This window comes from Heloderma suspectum, chromosome 7 (assembly GCF_057233095.1).
Source record: "Heloderma suspectum isolate Gila_16-S chromosome 7, 16-S_ref, whole genome shotgun sequence".
NCBI classification, from domain to species: domain Eukaryota; kingdom Metazoa; phylum Chordata; class Lepidosauria; order Squamata; family Helodermatidae; genus Heloderma; species Heloderma suspectum.
Window position 1 is genome coordinate 69,474,868 of NC_139464.1, and position 16,925 is coordinate 69,491,792.

The window sequence follows — 16,925 nt, forward strand, 5'->3', positions numbered from 1 at the left end:
TTTTTAAGGGGGGGGGGGAATCTCATGTGAAGCCCATCTCTGTACAACCATGTGTTCTTCTGGTTCTCACTAGATGCTATCTGCATAGTGGTTGCAGGGGAGTAAGCTTGCTCCTTCACTGTGCAAATGATCTGAAATCATATCTTCCATGTTCTAGGCTCTATTCCACCAAAATGAATAACACTGCCTTATTCAACATCAGCATAACCTAACTTATAAAGTAAGAAGAGTTAAGAAGAGCTATCTTCATTTTCTAGAGGGAGGGGCAGAAAACACAACAAAGACTCTTGCGGCACTTCAAAGACTTGACAAATTTATACAGCGTATTTTTCTGTGAACTGGAGCCCACTCAATCAGGTGCATGAAGTGTTATCCTAAATTGGCAGGTATGTATACACACACACACACACGAATGGGGTGGGAGTTGTAAATAGTGTGTTGTATCCAATCTTAGTCTAACTTAAGTCCCTTTCATTTCAATGGGTCTACTCTAAGAAGGACTAATACTGGATGCAACCCAGTGAGGTCAGAGGGAAATGAACTACAAAAAATACAGATTGTGACAATTATGTTAAAACTTAAATGTAGTTAGCATTTTACAGCGGACATGCAGAAAACAGTGTTGATGATTACACAGACATCCTGGCATTTGTAAGCTAATTAACATCTGTAGTGGGATTTAGAAAAACAACAACACACCATTATTTTGATTCATGTGATAGAATGGTAAATGGTGATTTACCACTTTCATGCTGAAATCCCAGTTGCATGCTGGTGTCTCCCTAAATACCTCTGTTCAGCAATGGCCACTTTAAAGTCAGTAACAGAGTGTCGTGGGAAGCTGAAATGTCCCCCCACTGGTTCCTGAATATTGCTCTTTCTGATTTCAGATTTGTATCAATTTATTGGTTTGCATAGACTGGCCTTACAGAGTACTACTTGTTGCCACCTACAGCTCCCAGCTACAATGTGCACTGCACATAGATGGAGGGCTGAAGGGGGATATGGGAAGGGTTCATGAACTCTTCCCCCCATTCCCTGCAATGACTCTATGTGCTGCTTGTATATGTACCCATGCATTTGTATTAGTAGGGGTGGGAATGGAAAAACAGGGGAAATTCTTCACTTGTGAGATTGAACCCATAGTAATTTACCCTAGAAATGAATGTCCAAATACTGCCGAGACAGGAAGAAAGTAGCCTACCTCTGCTGTGCCTAGCTCTGTATGTTCAAAGTCTTGCATTTTCAGGGGTGAAGCTGGCGATCCACTATTTTCATCCATACAGGACATTGTGGTTTTCCATGCACAGCACAATTCCATAGCAGGTTTCAAGAGTAAAAGACATATTTGGTAAACCATAGTGGGCAGTGAATAGGGATGAAGGAATCTGTCATGTTTCATGTCACTCATCTTCTCATTTTTCCCAAGTTAAGTCCATATCAGTTCGCTGTTTATTTCTTTAAGTGCACATGAAATGTGTATGTATTTCATGCACTGTTCTCAGAATGTATGCATTTTTGTATGCATTTTTTAAATTATACAAATTTTAAGCTGGCAGTTTTACCTAACTACATAAGAAGAGCCACGCTGGATCAGACCAAGAGTCCATCTAGTCCAGTGTTTGGTTCACACACCGGCCAACCAGCTTCCTGTGGGAAAACCACAAGTAGGACATGAATGCAACAGCACCCTCCTGGATATGTTTTCCAGCAACTGGTGTACATAGGCATAGTGCCTCTGATAGTACTGGAAGTAGTATGTAGCCATCAGGACTAGCAACCATTGATAGCTGCATGCTCCATGAATTTGTCCAATCCCCTTTTAAAGCCATCCAATTTGGTGGCCATCACATCCTGTGGTAGCGAATTCCATAGTTTAACTATTTGCTCTGTGCAGAAGTACTTTCTTTTCTCTGTCCTGAATCTCCTACCAATCAGCTTCTTGGGATGACCCTCGGTTCTACTATTATAAAAGAGGGAGAAAATGTCTCCCTATCTACTTTCTCCAGACCATGCATAATTTCTATGATGTCTCCCCTTACTCAATTTTTTTCTAAACGAAACAGTCCCGGACGTTGTAAGACGTAAAAAGCATTATTGTGTACACATCTCTGCAATATATTAATTTTTGCATGCAGTTTTCTGTACCCTACACATTCCTGTACACACTATTTTTGATGTGCGAACTTCGATTGCAGACTTTCAAAAAGTGTGGATAGTGATGTTCAACTACGTTCTGGCTTGTGTACAGGTTCTGGAAGAAAAAATTTGGTTAGTTTTGCAAAAAAATGCAAGTGGAACAAATTTCTCTGCCATCCCAAGCAGTGTAGAAATGTAAATCGATCAGTACATGTAAAGTATTAGTATTTCATCACAAGCAGCAGAATACTCTGGGTTAATACATATTGAAAGAACTGTCACTAGCACATAACAGTCTCACTAAACTGAGCAGGAGATGACTGGAATCTGGGCCCCATCCACATGGAGACGCTTCATGACCCGTTTCCAGTTTAATCCAGAGTTTCATCAATTCGGGTCTGCTTCTCTGGCAGCATACAGTAGCCAGAAAAGTGATGTATACCTTAGAAAAAACCCTGCTTGCACTGGGGAAATGGCACCTGAAGCCACATTAGTATGGGGTTCGGTGGGCGAGTAGAACAACGTATGAATTGCATAGGCGCAGGGCAGCGAATGGGTGGAGGCTTGTTCTCTGCCCCTGTTCTCCTTTCACTGCTCAGACAAGTGCAATGTTTGGGCATGACTGACTTCCGAGTAGGCACATTTAGTGAACACCTCCCCTTGTGTGCTTCCTGTCTCAGGGGATGTCAGCATGAATTAAAGTACTTGAATTAAATTGCTGTGGGTGTGTAGACAGATAGGCTCCCCCACCCCCGCTCTCCGCACTCCTGTGCTTCCTTAAGTCAATAGGCGACACTGAGTTACTTCTGCCCCTGTTCTCCTTTCCATGCTCAGTCAAGTGAAATGGACTAGAATGAGGGGGGTTTGGGGACGATCGCTATTTGAGTGCCTAGAAACGAGCAGTTCCGCACTCCCATCTATGAATCAACAGGCTTTCCCCCCCTTGCTTGCATGCAATGAAGGAATTACTTCCAAGTAGACATACAAGCATCCTCCCTCCCACCCCTCTCTCTCCCTTTGGTGGCAGCGGCCCCCTAAGCCCTGGTGAAATAATGCAAAAAGGTGCGTAATGATGCTCCTCCGGAAAAGCGATATCGTGAATGATTGAGCAGCAGCAGTGCTAATAATAATAATGGTCCTGGCGGGATTAGGAGTCATTTGGGGGCCATCAGCTCTTAAAATCAATAAGGCTCTGGGTACCTGCGGATCGGGAACAGAGGGAGGGGAAGAGCACTGAAGGAATTAGTGTAAAACTACAATGCTGTGTGGAGATTTTTTTTTTATTATTTTTTTTACAAAGGCAACCTGCTAATTTTCTCAGGAGTAAACCTCATGGAAAAAAATGTAATTCACTTCTGAGAAGATATGGTTATCCATGTTAGCCCATTGTTCCTTGAGGCAAAGAAATTAAAAGGGAGAAAGGAGAGACCCAGCCCAATTCATATTCAAAGGTATGCAGATATAGAGATACATATTTCAACCCCCCCCCCCGCCCAAAGGAGAAGACGAAGGTTAACTCCTTCCATTCCTTCCCACTCCTGCTGTTTGAGGCTTGCTCTCTGCCACTCCCCCCCCCCACCTTGCAGGCGGTGAACTGCAAAAGAGGATGAGTTACTTCCAAGTAGGGATGCATAGTTTTAAAATGGCAGACTTGAGGCTTGCTCTCCACCCCCATCCCACTCCCCACTCAATGGCTATTATAACAACAGGCAAAGGAATTCTCCTGACCCCTCTGCTCCTGTACTTGGCAAAGTGTGATTTGAAGTTACTTCCAGGTAGACATGACTCTGCTCTCCCCCTCCCCACCCCCGCCACTTTCCCTTCCATGAATCAGCACTGCTCCAGCAGCCTGCAGCAAGGGCAGTTCAGCTCACATAGGCCCCCAAAGTGCTGTGAAAGCACTGTGACAGGATAACCCATCAGAAAAGCAGTCTCAGAATCACAAGATTTTAGAGCCAGAAACAGCATGCTCGCCGCAGAGAAAGGCATGCGTCATCTGACTCTAGCAACTTTGAGGCACAGTAGGACTGGCATAAAAGCCCCATGTAGATCCGGCCCCGGTAACTGACCATGATTCAGAACCCCATGTGTGCAGGGTCTTCTTGCCTGAGAAAGGAAATGTTTAGGCATGCAGTGGGGGAAAGCCCCTGCACCTGTAGGTGACTGGACACTAGAGCAGGGGTGCAGAACCCCTTTTGGCCTGAGGGCTGTATTCCAGTGGTGGGTGGGAGCAAAATACCAAAGCTACCAGGACATTTTAGCTTAGAGCTCTTACTGGTAGTCTTAGGGGAGGCATTTCAGCCTTATAGGATGGGGAAAAAACTGTACAAACCCTGGGAAGCTACCAAATGATGGGTGGTTGGGGGAAAAGGGGGACAGGGCATGGCCTTCTGGGGAACCTCAGAGGGGCAGATTTGGCGTCAAGGGTCTGCAGCCTTGCACTAGGATGCCATGGTTTACGTTTAGGTAATTACATATGCTGAATTGTGCCACTTATGTGGAAGTGCGTCCTAATGATTTTAGCACAGCATATTTCTTCATTATTGTTTCACGGGCTGCTGACATGGAGCTCCATTTGCACACTGGAAAACTACATCACTTTGTATCACTCCCCAGGCATTTAGGGGATGGGGATGCCTATGATTTATTTTAAACTTCCAAAAGGACTTTCTCAAAACTCATAACACAAATCTATTCCGGCGGTTTGTCATCAGCTAATTTCCATATGATGAGTGAGCAGAAAGCAAGAGAGTTTTCAACGAAATACCTCACCCTTACATGAGACTTTTGCAGCCACCAAAAAGGAAGGGACTTTGTGTTTCTCAAAAGGAGTGGTGGGGAGAAATGTGACTCCACAGGAAGTAAGAGCCACATTTTACCCTGCAAGCTTTGTCTCTGAAAAGAAATGTGACCACATCTATCACTGCTACAGTTGGGTTCTTCAGCCAGCAAGAGAAAAATGAAACGGAGAAGCTGAAGACATCTGATGCCTTTTGTGCTCAATTCTAAACTTTCAGAAGGCTGGAAATCCCAAGTGGTTTACATACATGCGCACACATGCACGCGCACGCACGCACACACACACACACACACACATTTTGTCTTAGCATTCTGACTAGATATTTTAAAATATCTCATATTCTGCTCAAAATATCTGTTTCTTTCTTTCTTTGTTTCTTTCAAAATTTATATGCCACTTCCCAGAAACATTTTCGAAGTGGTCAACATAATGACCATGTTGATGCTAAAATATAACAATAAAATACAACAATAGAATAATCACCAATCAGCAATCAGCGATAAAACTAGGACTGCTAAGTGGCTGGGTCACACCTCAGGGAAATCCTGCATAAGGAGATGGGTCTTAAGGAGATGTCAGAACAGTCAAAACTGTAGTCTGGATCCAACCCAAGGCTAGATCCAATCTAGTATATTCATCCCTGCTTCATCCCCTGCTTGAACACAGGCTGCCAGATGCTAGCCTGCTTGAATGAGAAGCGCTTCCACAGCTTCCAGAAGATGGCCAAGGCACGACTTTCGGGCCGGGTGAGGAATTGTAGAGCACCCACCAAGGATCTCTCTCTCTCTGTGTGCTCGTGTTCTTTGAACCCCATGCATGAATGGTTTTGTTAAGGTAATTAATTGTCAGGGATAATGCACATGTGTGAGGCTTTATCAGCATGCATGCGCCAACACAGCATGTCAGAAAGAACTTTCAGAAGAGTGCCTTTTAAAAAAATGCTCACTGAGAAAGCTTGTAATTATCAAGTCAATTCAGAATCATGCTGAGGGGAATTCACCCAGCACTGATTTTCATCTATAGGTTTATAGTAACTTCCTTTTAAAAAATGATAATTGCGATAGTCAGTGTAAAAGCGATGTGATTCATATATGTCACATTTTTTGAGAACTGATTATGACATAGGATTTCATATTCACAATATTACTATAATGAGCGCGTGCACCTGCAAATCCATGTAACTCTACCTGACACGGGAAGGTGATTAAACTCTTGTTGAATCCTATGTACAGGCACAACCCTGGCAAATTATATGTAGAAAAATAAGACTGGGAGAGATAAAGCTGCAAATTAAATTGTGTGTACAGATTAGAGATATTACGGTGCCCCCCAGAAGAGTCATGTTGGCTGGAGATTATGGGAGTTGTAGTTCAACGCATCTGGAGGGTGCCAGGTTGGGGAAAGCTGGGCACAAACATGATAATAAACTCAGTATCATGCTCAAAGCAACTATGGTCTTAGTCTTACATTGCTGGATGTCAGGATGCCATGGAGTCCCTCTTGTGGGTCAGGCACTGCTTTCTTGCTTCTGTGCCACCCCGGCTGCTGGTCAGAGAAAGGAACTGAAACCAGCTCAAACCAGGGCATTATCACCACAGTCCAGAATCTTCCTGGTCCTGGGAGTCATGTGATACTGGAAACCAATCCTGTGCCAATTCCTGCTATAAAGCTATGAGATCTGTATTCATCTTTAGACTGGGCACCATGTAGCTGAGGAGGCCACCAGGCTATCCCTCTGTGCTCTCCGACTGTTTCACCACTTGTCTTCTGGTCTGGACCAAGTCGTGGCCAGCCTGTATATCTGAGTCCCTGATACTGGCATAGCATGGTTGTTGTTGCTACAAAGCTCCATTCCTTGTGACTTTAGTCAAGAGCAGCATTGGTACACGCTATGGTCAGGCGAAAGCCAGGGTGCTGAGAAGGGAAGCACCAGCCAATGTGACTGCAATTCCCACCATCTTCACTGCCTTCAATGCCTCTGGGCTCCACCCCCAATGTACACTAAATCAGGGCCCAAAGGCATTATGGGAAGATAAAGATGGCAGAAGCTTCTGTAGACACCTCACCCAGCACTACTCTTCTCAGCACTGGGCCAAAGGAGTATGAAGTGGCTGGAGCAGTGTTCCTGCTCCCTTCAGTGCTACCATCCATCCCCACTGCTGCCCTTTATTGTTGCCCATTTCCACTGCCCAGTCCCATCCACCTGCACCCCCTGCCATCCTTCCACCCACTGATAAGCTTACCAGAGTGCCACTGTGGTGGTGGTGAGTGGGGGAGGGGGTAGAGGGGGTTACTCTGAAAATTGGGGCAGATCCTGGCTCTAGTAACATATGAGTGCAAGAAATCATGTTGACATGGCCACTAATACCTATTTCCCAAAAGCAACAACTGCTTTGAGTCCCTCATGATTTCCTGTCTGCAGATGTTACTGCAGCACCCTGGGATGGAGCCACAGGGACGTGGCAATAATCCTGCTCTGATAACATGGAAATATGCCCTAATTCAGAAATGAATGGTTTGATATAGTGATTTCTAGATAAGCTCTAAGTCAGTCAAAGCACTTGAATGTTCAGTTTCACTTCAGCTTGGCGGTATAGCTTTGAGGAGTGCAGACTGAGAGATTTTTTACCCAAGGTGTTTAGTGTGTGGTTGTCATTCCCTACTCATGGTTGTTTATGAGTTCTTTAGATGCTGCTGTGACCCTCCAGTTTCGTTTCTGTTTGTAAACAGTGCTTTTGGCCAGTTTTTTTAGAGCAGGGAAAATGGGGTATTATTTCTGATGGTGGAAAAAAATGCTCTTTCTACTTGGGTATTTGCGCTATTCTGTTATACCACAGTGCCACCTACAGGTTATGTAGCAGAAAAGCAGGAAAGGAAACACTCCTTGCTTCCTTGCTCAGATCTCAGAAGTACGATGAAACCAAAAGTAGATGCAGTGGATTAACAGCTTCATGGACAGAAGTCCTAAAAATCCCTAACAGGGCATTTTGGGGGAAACATAGGCATGCACTACCTGCTCATCGTTTAACAGGCACAAAACCATACTGTGGGACGAGTGACATACCCACCTATTTCTCAAGAAAGATGTGAGTTGCTATACTCAGCAGTTTTGGTCGTTTTGCTGAATGTGTGAGTTTCAGTTGCTTTGCTGAATACTTGCCTTCTCTGAAAAACAGATGGGTATGTTATACTTCTAATCTGAACATGTCATACGATGTTGTCATTGCGCACACACACATACACATACACACAGACGCACACACACATCTTCCTATTGGCAAACCAGTCCTAAATGTGTTAGGACACAGGCATTGCCCTTAGGAAGCTTAGAGGTTGGGTATGGCGTGACATGTGTTAGGAAAGTATGGGATTGGGGTTAGAAGGAAACTCAAGTGGAAATGGATAGGGACCTTTTCAATAAGCTGTACCGGTGGGGTTAAGGATGGTTACAGTATAAGAAAGATACTCAAGCCAAGAAAGTGCACAGGCGTGTGTAAGAAATGTGTTTCTTAAGGGCCTCTAAGTGCAAGGAATAAAGAAACCATGTCACTTTTTTTTTTCTGAACAAAGCTGTGTCACTTGACAGATTTGTATGCTGCCTGCCCACGTGTGCATAAATACATTACTGAAGCACATTTTTTATTCATTTCAGTAACACACACTTTGTGTATGTATTTTGTACGCGTGATGTAGAGCAGCCTTGATGCAGTGGACACAGCTCTGAAGAAGCATTCCAGGTTGGATTGATCACAACAAACCACAAGCACCTCTCTATGCTAAAAGGACTTTGAAACAACACGAGAAAACTGTATCAACAAAACACCCAAGAGGGAGTTTCTGATAAAAGATGTGCAGTCCTACAGATGTCCACTCTGAAGTAAGCCCCATTGACTTCAATGGGGTTACTCCCAGTTAAGTGGGTTACAGTCTTGAGGTGCAATCCTATGCACGTTTAGACAGAAATAAAGTCCTACAACTCTATGCTGGCTGGGGAATGTTGGAAGTTGTAGGACTTTATTTCTGTCTAAATGTGCATAGGAATGTGCCTGTAATGTGGTTCACTTATAACAAATGAATTGCCTGTTTAACAAGGGCTGCAGCCCAGAGAAAAGCAAGGAAGTTAAACAACCATTTGGTCAGTTTACTAACATGCCTACTTCAGATACCAGTGTAGAATGGGTTGTTGGATGGAGAGTAAACAAAAACACAAAGAATAAATTAATGAATGGATACAGGAGGCAGAAAATAAGCTTTGGTAATGTATAATGGTGTGTACAGTAGTTTTAGCGTTTGTGTGTGTGTGTGAGGCACTCCTCCCATTCCACATATAGAAGCCAACCAGACTGGGAGCTGGATCGTGTTTCACCATTGGCAATGGGATGGTGTCCTCTACCACACTGGAAGGCAGCAGTCAAGCTTACAGGGCACAGAGCAAGCATGTGACATAGACAGCTCTGTCCTCCAACAACTTGCTGCCTGCCATCCTCACCCCACAGCATCTGCTGCCTGAGAGACAGCTGCCTCACTCCGCCTAATGGTCGGGCCAACCCTGTAAGTGCACAAGAGTGTCCTTATTCTCATCTGTGGGGCATTGGAGGGTATCCAGCACCTACAATGCAATCAAATATTTTGTTCCCACAGCAGAGCGTGTGGTGGGGGGCATTAAAATCAATGAGTCTTTAAGGCTGCGATCCTATATCTACTTACCTGGGAGTAAGCCCCTTTGAGTTCAATGGGGATTGCATAGTACAAGATTGTGCCCTTTATCTGTAGTTTTAAAATATTGTTAATGTTATTGTATAGTAATATACTGTGAAATCATAGAGTATATGCTGTGAAATCATAGAGGATTATTGTTTCCTGTCATTTACTGGTTTTAGTGTACATTGCTCTCTCTTGCTTTCTCTTTCTAAAAAATGAGTGTGTGATACTGTGATGATACGGTAAATTTATGACTTGTGAACTGGAATTTCCTGTAAATGTCCGGTGGCCTAGCAATAAAAAGTGAAACCAAGCTGAAAGCTTTTAACAAAATTATCATTACTCATTTACTTCACAGCCACTGGATTCAGTGCTTACCAATCATGGAAGCCAGAGGCAATGTAGACCAGCTGTGCTGCAAGGCTGGGCTGTCTCTTCAACAGCTCAGTTCAGATCACCCCAAACAACCAAGGCCACAATGTGCTTGCTACAAGCAAACACGTGGTACATCAGTGGAAGGTGCTTACAGAGCAAATATTTCCAGATGACTTAAGTGGGTGAGCCTAGGGTTTTTTTGGGGGGAGGGGGGGAGTTCTCTCCCAGATGAAATGTCACAGACTCTCCAGTCTATGACAGCCCCCTTCTTCTCAGCTCTCTGATGGCAGTTCTCTTGTCTGTGTTGGTGAAGTGGTTCAAAAGGAGGAAGGGGAGGATAATTGGGCACAAAGACAGACACAAGAGGTAAAATCCAACATAAGGCCTACTTTGAGTAGACCCATTGAAATGAATAGAACTTCACTTAGTCATAACTAACTTCAGTCCCACCCATGGCAATGGGTTTACTCTAAGTAGGACTTATGTTGAATTCTATCCCAGGAGACTAATTATAAAGATCCTTAACATATGTTTCCAGTTGTTTTGAACCTGTTACCACAAGTGATCTGAAGACCATTAGCGTGGAATGTATGCCCTCATGGCGAATTCTGATGCCTCCCACACTTCAGCAGTGGTAAATGCTGAAGTACATCATGGCAGTCCCTATAAGGCCCTCAAAAAGGGTCCCAAAATGCAGGCAGCTGTCTTGATTCCTCTCTCTTTCTCTCTGTATGTATTATAGCATAAGACCACCAGATTAGGATTTTTCAGGAGTTTCTTTCCCAGCACAAGGGAGAAACATTTTATCTCAAAGTCAACAAACCAGTTCTAGCAGTTTCCCATCACACCCCTCATCTCCACCAGGCCAAGTTTTTTGTAAAGTGAATGGGTCTTCATTGCCCATTCAAGACCAAATACTGTGCACTGCAGTGGAAATTGCAGGGAAGCAGATGTCAGCTAAACATTAGGAGAAACGTCTTAACAGGGAGAGTGGTGGTAGGTTCTCCTTTGCTGGAGGTATTTAAGCAGAGTAACTGCACCCTCCATTGTAGAGCCTCCACTGAGCAGGGTGTGTGTGGACTACATGCTCTCCAAGGCACCTTCCAACTCTATGATTCTATTACAACAGAGGTAGCTCACCACAGTACATTGTGGCTGGAAAAATCTGTTTCCCTCCAGCTACTGTGAGGACTGCAGCTGCATTCAGAGGAACAGGGAAGTCTGAGTGTTGTGTATGTAGCAGATGATGTCATCATCCCTGCTCATCCAAAAGTCCTGCTGTTTCAACCCTGCGACCCCGGCTCCCTTACACCACTACACAGATCACTTGTGTCTGAATCCAAATAAGTAGGGTGGGACCAAATGCATTGGTCTTTTCCACCTGATCACCACTCTCTGTCCCAACTTAATGGGAAAGTTCCAGTATATAGATGCTGTACACTGTGGCACTGAATTTCACCATGTGGGATCAACTCCCACCATCACTACCGGTAAGAGTGAAGGGGTCAAATATTTGGTTACCTCTGGATTTCCACCTTAAATTTGTTACTGGGATACTGGAATTCATACAGTGATCTTTAATCTAAATAGATCTCTTCCACCTACCGTGTTGCCCTCTCAGATGTACTCAGTGTCCTCAATGTACAGCTTAATGAATAGTCATTGCAACTATAGAAGGTGCCTTCTAATTTGGTGTGACATGTATATTTCAAATCAATGCATTTATCCCTAATTCTTGTTCCTTCTCCTTCCCTCCCCAGATCACTGATGAAAATACTGAATAAAATACAGTAAAGGTCTGGTCCTTGTTTACCTCTCTCAAACCTTACAGTTTGCTTTAACTTTGACTACAGTCCAGCACAGTGTCAGACATACTTAGATCTACTGAAATAAATGAAATGAAGACTGTAATCCTATGCACACTTTCTGGGTAGTAAATCCTGTTGAACTCAGGGTGAAAATAGGTATTACTTTAAAAGTATGTCTAGCGGCCATGTTTTCTTTGATGTCTACTGTAGAGTAGGCACGCTCAGATCACATTTGGGACCCTAGCAGTGTGTATGTGTGGGGGGTAGGGGGTAGAGGAGCTTTTAAGATATGGATTGGACCCTGCACCTACTCTAGAGTAAAAGTGAAAAGCAGACATGACTGCTAAACACACATTTAAACACACTTGATAGGACTTAAACACTGGTAGCCCCAAGCTGCATGCATACTTGGGATGCAGAAGATTAAAAGCAAATTAAGCTTTTAATCCTGCAATTAGAGGATGTCCAGCCATTCACCACACCAGTGGAGGAAACTACGTAAGACATGAAGGGGCTTATTTGGAACATGGGTATCTAAACATGTGGACTGGGCTCACATGACAACTTATCATGGGCTGCCCGCCAGGGTGGGTTGTCGTGTTGTCCGAACCCGATGTGTTCTCTGCAGGATGGCTTAATTTTCATGAACAAGCCACTCTGAGAACCCATGGCTTGTTGTATGGTTGTTCATACTCATGGTGGTTTGTCATGTCGTATGAACCCGGGAAAGCAATTTTATAGTGGGTTGCTGGGATCGGCTACAGAGACACTTGGGAAGAGGGGCAAAAAAGCCCATGCCACTCTTTGCAATCTTGCCAGTGCCGCCTCCAGCCTCCCTCGCCACTGACTGCCCCTCCACCGATGCCCAAACAGCACCTTGGAGAGACTATCATTTGTTTGCCTGGTTTTTAAAAAAAAGGGGGGGGCCCTTTGGGAGTTCTCCCCTCCCATTCCTTTGCCAGTGTGCGGGAGTGCTCTCTTGCCTGTCCAACGTGTGTAGCCTTGCCTTACCAATGTCCTTGTATGCTTCAGCTGTCAAAGGGAGAGCTGAAGTGAGAGAAGTCGGTGCACCAAAAGTGGGAGGGACAATATCTCCCATTTGGCAATCTAATCCTCTCGACTGTAAGGGTTGAACTGACACTTGTCAGCATCCTCCTCCTATTCAACACTTCCTCCAGTCTCCAGCAAGTCCAAAAATGGGAGATATTGGCTTCCCCCGACTTTTCACGGCTCCTTTTCAGAGCAGCAGTAACTGCTGCAAAAATGGGGAGGAAGCCAGTATCTCCCCTTCTGGACCTGCTGGAGACAGGGGGATGAGGAGACAAGACAGACTCTACTGCAAAGGTGCCTGGGATACATGCCAGAGCTGGCTGGAGGACTGAGGGGGAAGGAGGGGGAGAACAAGCCATGACAAATTCAGTCATCTGTCGGGCATACTATGGGTTGTTTAGCAAACAACCAGCCCACTGTGGCTTATTTGCAGGGTGGCTTAATGTGATGTGAGAACTTGCCCATTGCCTGAATTATTTTAAATATTGCATAAAAAGTGTTGGATCAAGCAGGTGGTTTTCGTTTTTGTTTAACCCTTGCGAGATATATATTCAAAGCATTCAATTGATTAATTGATATAAATATATATTAGTTGTTTGTTTATCTATTGGTTCCATTTATCATTTTTCTGCCAAAGCATTCAAAGTGATTTATAATTTAAAACATTAAGGGCGAAATCCTTTGGCCACTAGACAGTGCCTAGATGGCCATACGATTGTTCGATTTCCAGGAACTGACCTTAGAGTCCACACTCTGAGGTCGGTTCCTGGAAAACCACCTCCCTCCCCCCTCCCCCTCTTAGGCGGCATGGATTGATCTGGGCTCCACACTCGGATGAGCAGTGCGGAGTGGGGCAAAAGGGGGCGTTCCCAGGGGCCAGGAGGGGTGGGAGTGCGGAAGTGCCAGTATGATGCTTCCTACATGTTGTTTGGCCTCCCCTGCCCCTGCTCTGAAGTCCCGCAGTGTAACAGCCGAAATTGGCCATCTAGCCACAAATGCAGGGTGGCCAGACTGCGGAGGAGAAGATCCCCTCCATGCTCCGCCTGCCTTGCATTGGATAGTCGGTCACCTCTGAGTCCGGAGGCGGCCTTCTATCCCGATAGAATTGTTCCCTAAAACAGATTGATTGGGGGGGGGGGCAAAAGACAAAACAATAAAAATAGCAGAAGGTGTCAGCCTTTTGGTAGATTCTTCAGGAGTGCATGGAATGTGCTCACTGACCTGGGCTTCTCCTCTTCTGCCTTCACCTTGGGGTGCACATGTCTTAAGCAATGAAGGAAGATGGGGGCAGGGTTACCCCCTATAGTTCTCTCAAGCCATTGGTGGTCTCTTCAGGAACTGATATGAACTTCCTAGGTCTTCAGAGATTGATGGTATGAACTTCCTGGCCTTCTCCTCTCTGGATCAAACTACACATTATGTTAATTATATAAGGTGTCCCCAACCAGTCGTGTCCGACTCTAGGGTGCGGTGCTCATCCCCGTTTCTAAGCCGAAGAGCCAGCGCTGTCCGAAGATGCTTCCGTGGTCATGTGGCTGGCATGACTGAACACCGAGGTGCACGGAACGCTGTTACCTTTCCCGCCGAGGCGGTACCTATTTATCTACTTGCAATTTCTGGCTTTCGAACTGCTAGGTTGGCAGAAGCTGGGACTGAAGATGGGAGCTCACTCCGTCACGCAGCACTCGGGTCTTGAACTGCTGACCTGCTGACCTTCCAGTCTGCAGTTCAGCGGCTTAACCACTAAGCCACCGCGGCCCTGAATGTTAATTATATAGCATGGAGCTAAACCTTATCTTTATTTATACTCTAGAGTAAATGTGTGCAGCCCCAATTCAGGTACCCCCCCTTTCACTTCCTGAAATGTCTCCTCCCAAGGTGTTTAGAAAAGGTGGCAAAGTCTCTGTTGACGCTAATGGAGGTCCCCCCTCCCCCCTTTGTTGGAATTTTGGAAAACAAACAGCTTGTGGGGAAAATTTCATCCTCCTCTTCCCATGTTATCTGAATTGGGGCTGCGCACCTGGAGTAGAAATAAAGACAAGGCTCAGATACACACTATGAAATTACCACAATATGTAGTTTGACCTTATAGCTTTTCCTTCAAGGCACACAGGTCTATAAGGAAGGGGCTATCCCAAGGCCATTGGTTGGTGGTATATTCAAGAGCTGAAGGCGTGACTTTCTTGGCCACTGGGCTTCCTGCCTTCCCTTCCAGGAATACAGGCCTTCACGAAGCTCCTGAGATGCTTATTATGTTTGGTTGCCACCATTTACAACCTCCTAATGTTGTTGCACATGTTCACAGGAAATTACTTGGCACTGTTATTATTAGGCCCTGACCTTTAAAAATACATTTTACGGATGAAACTGTAAACCACAACAGATAAATATATTCTTAACCAGACTATGTAGGATGATAATGATCTCTTCTGTCATACAGCGTGCATTTCTTTGCTGCAGCTTACAGCTGACCTTTTTGATGAAACATTTTTCCATACCTCGTACCCTGAAGCAGAGGAAAAAGACGAAAAGGACGGTTACATGATGAAATGCAGCAGCCTCAGGCATGCATGCAGCTCTGTATAAGATGTTCTTAGAGCCACAGATTCATAGATTTGGAAGGGGACAAACTCCCTTCTCATTGTAGGAAATCCAGAGCTACAGCTTCCTTAAGAAATGGCTATTCATCTCTTATACATGTCCTTTTTAAATTTTCAGTTCCTCACTAAACAGAGGCTGTTGGGAAGGAGGAAATGCAGGCAAATTGCTATTTCACCTGATTTCAAGCAAATCACCTCCTAAATAGCAACACATCCCATGAATTCAGGAACTGAGAAGTTCTCCATCTGCACGTGCACATGGTGGAGAACCTGTAGTTCTAGATAACTGAATTTTTCATCTTCTCTTTTACCAGTTAAATCCAATAACAGGTCTTCCTGCATAAGGCCCTAACTAAATGTTCAACCAGTAGGTCAAGGGGCCTGAGCACTGGTAAGCTAGCAGCTTGTCTGCCTATTTTTTCAATAACCTCTGCTGACGATACTGGAGACTGCTGCTGCAAGTTGATTGTGGCTTGGGCTTCCTGCCATCCCTGTGCTCTGTATGCCAGCAAACTGAAGGCTGGTTGCCTGTTTTCACCCTGTGTCTTACTGGCGCGAAGGTGATCAGGAGTCTAATATGTAGTCCAGTGGTGCACAACCTTTTTGGGCCCCGAGGGCCTTATGTGATGCCGGCTTGAGGGTCGGGGGCCACGTGTGCACACACACAATACACGTGCTCAGCATGCACACACACAGCACACATCCCAGCAATCCTGGTACAGATTGCTCTTTCCTCACTGCTAAATATAATGAAATCCCTAAGCGGTTCTAAGCCAGCATTGGCCATTGGAGCTGCAATTTAACACATCTGGAGGGCACCAGATTGGGGAAAGTTTTTCTAGCCCCAACTCTTACTTGGCAAAATATAGAAAAGGGGGGGAATTCTGCTGCAATCCTCTACACATTTAGTTGGGAGTAAGTCCCATTGAACTCAAGGGGAGCTAACGTTTAAGCAGACATGCATAGGATTGCCCTGTTAGACATTTGTATCTCCGCCCAGTCCTCTGACATGTTAACCTCCTGAATCCTATACTAACAGCCCCAAGCCAATGCACATTTACTCAGAGGTGTCCCACTGAGTTCAGTAGATTTTACTCCCAAATAAGTGAGCATAGGATTGTGGTGGCCTTATGCTGCAGTCCTGTGTACTGCAGTAATCCCACTTAAATGGGATTAAGTGACACTAAATGCTGCGGGATGTACTTCCAAGGACACATCCATAGGACTGCTGTGCTGCACATCTGGAATTTAGCAGCATTAAAACACAATTACGCTAAAAAAAACCCTCCTGGCAAACATATTGATTTATATCGTATCCCCTCCCAGCCAAACAATTATTTATATTTATTAATGTAATATATTTATGCCCCAGCTCATTAAAAAAAAACTTCTTTGAGGTGGCTTACAACTATAAAAACAAACAGAAAAATAAAATAAAAGCAGAATAATCAA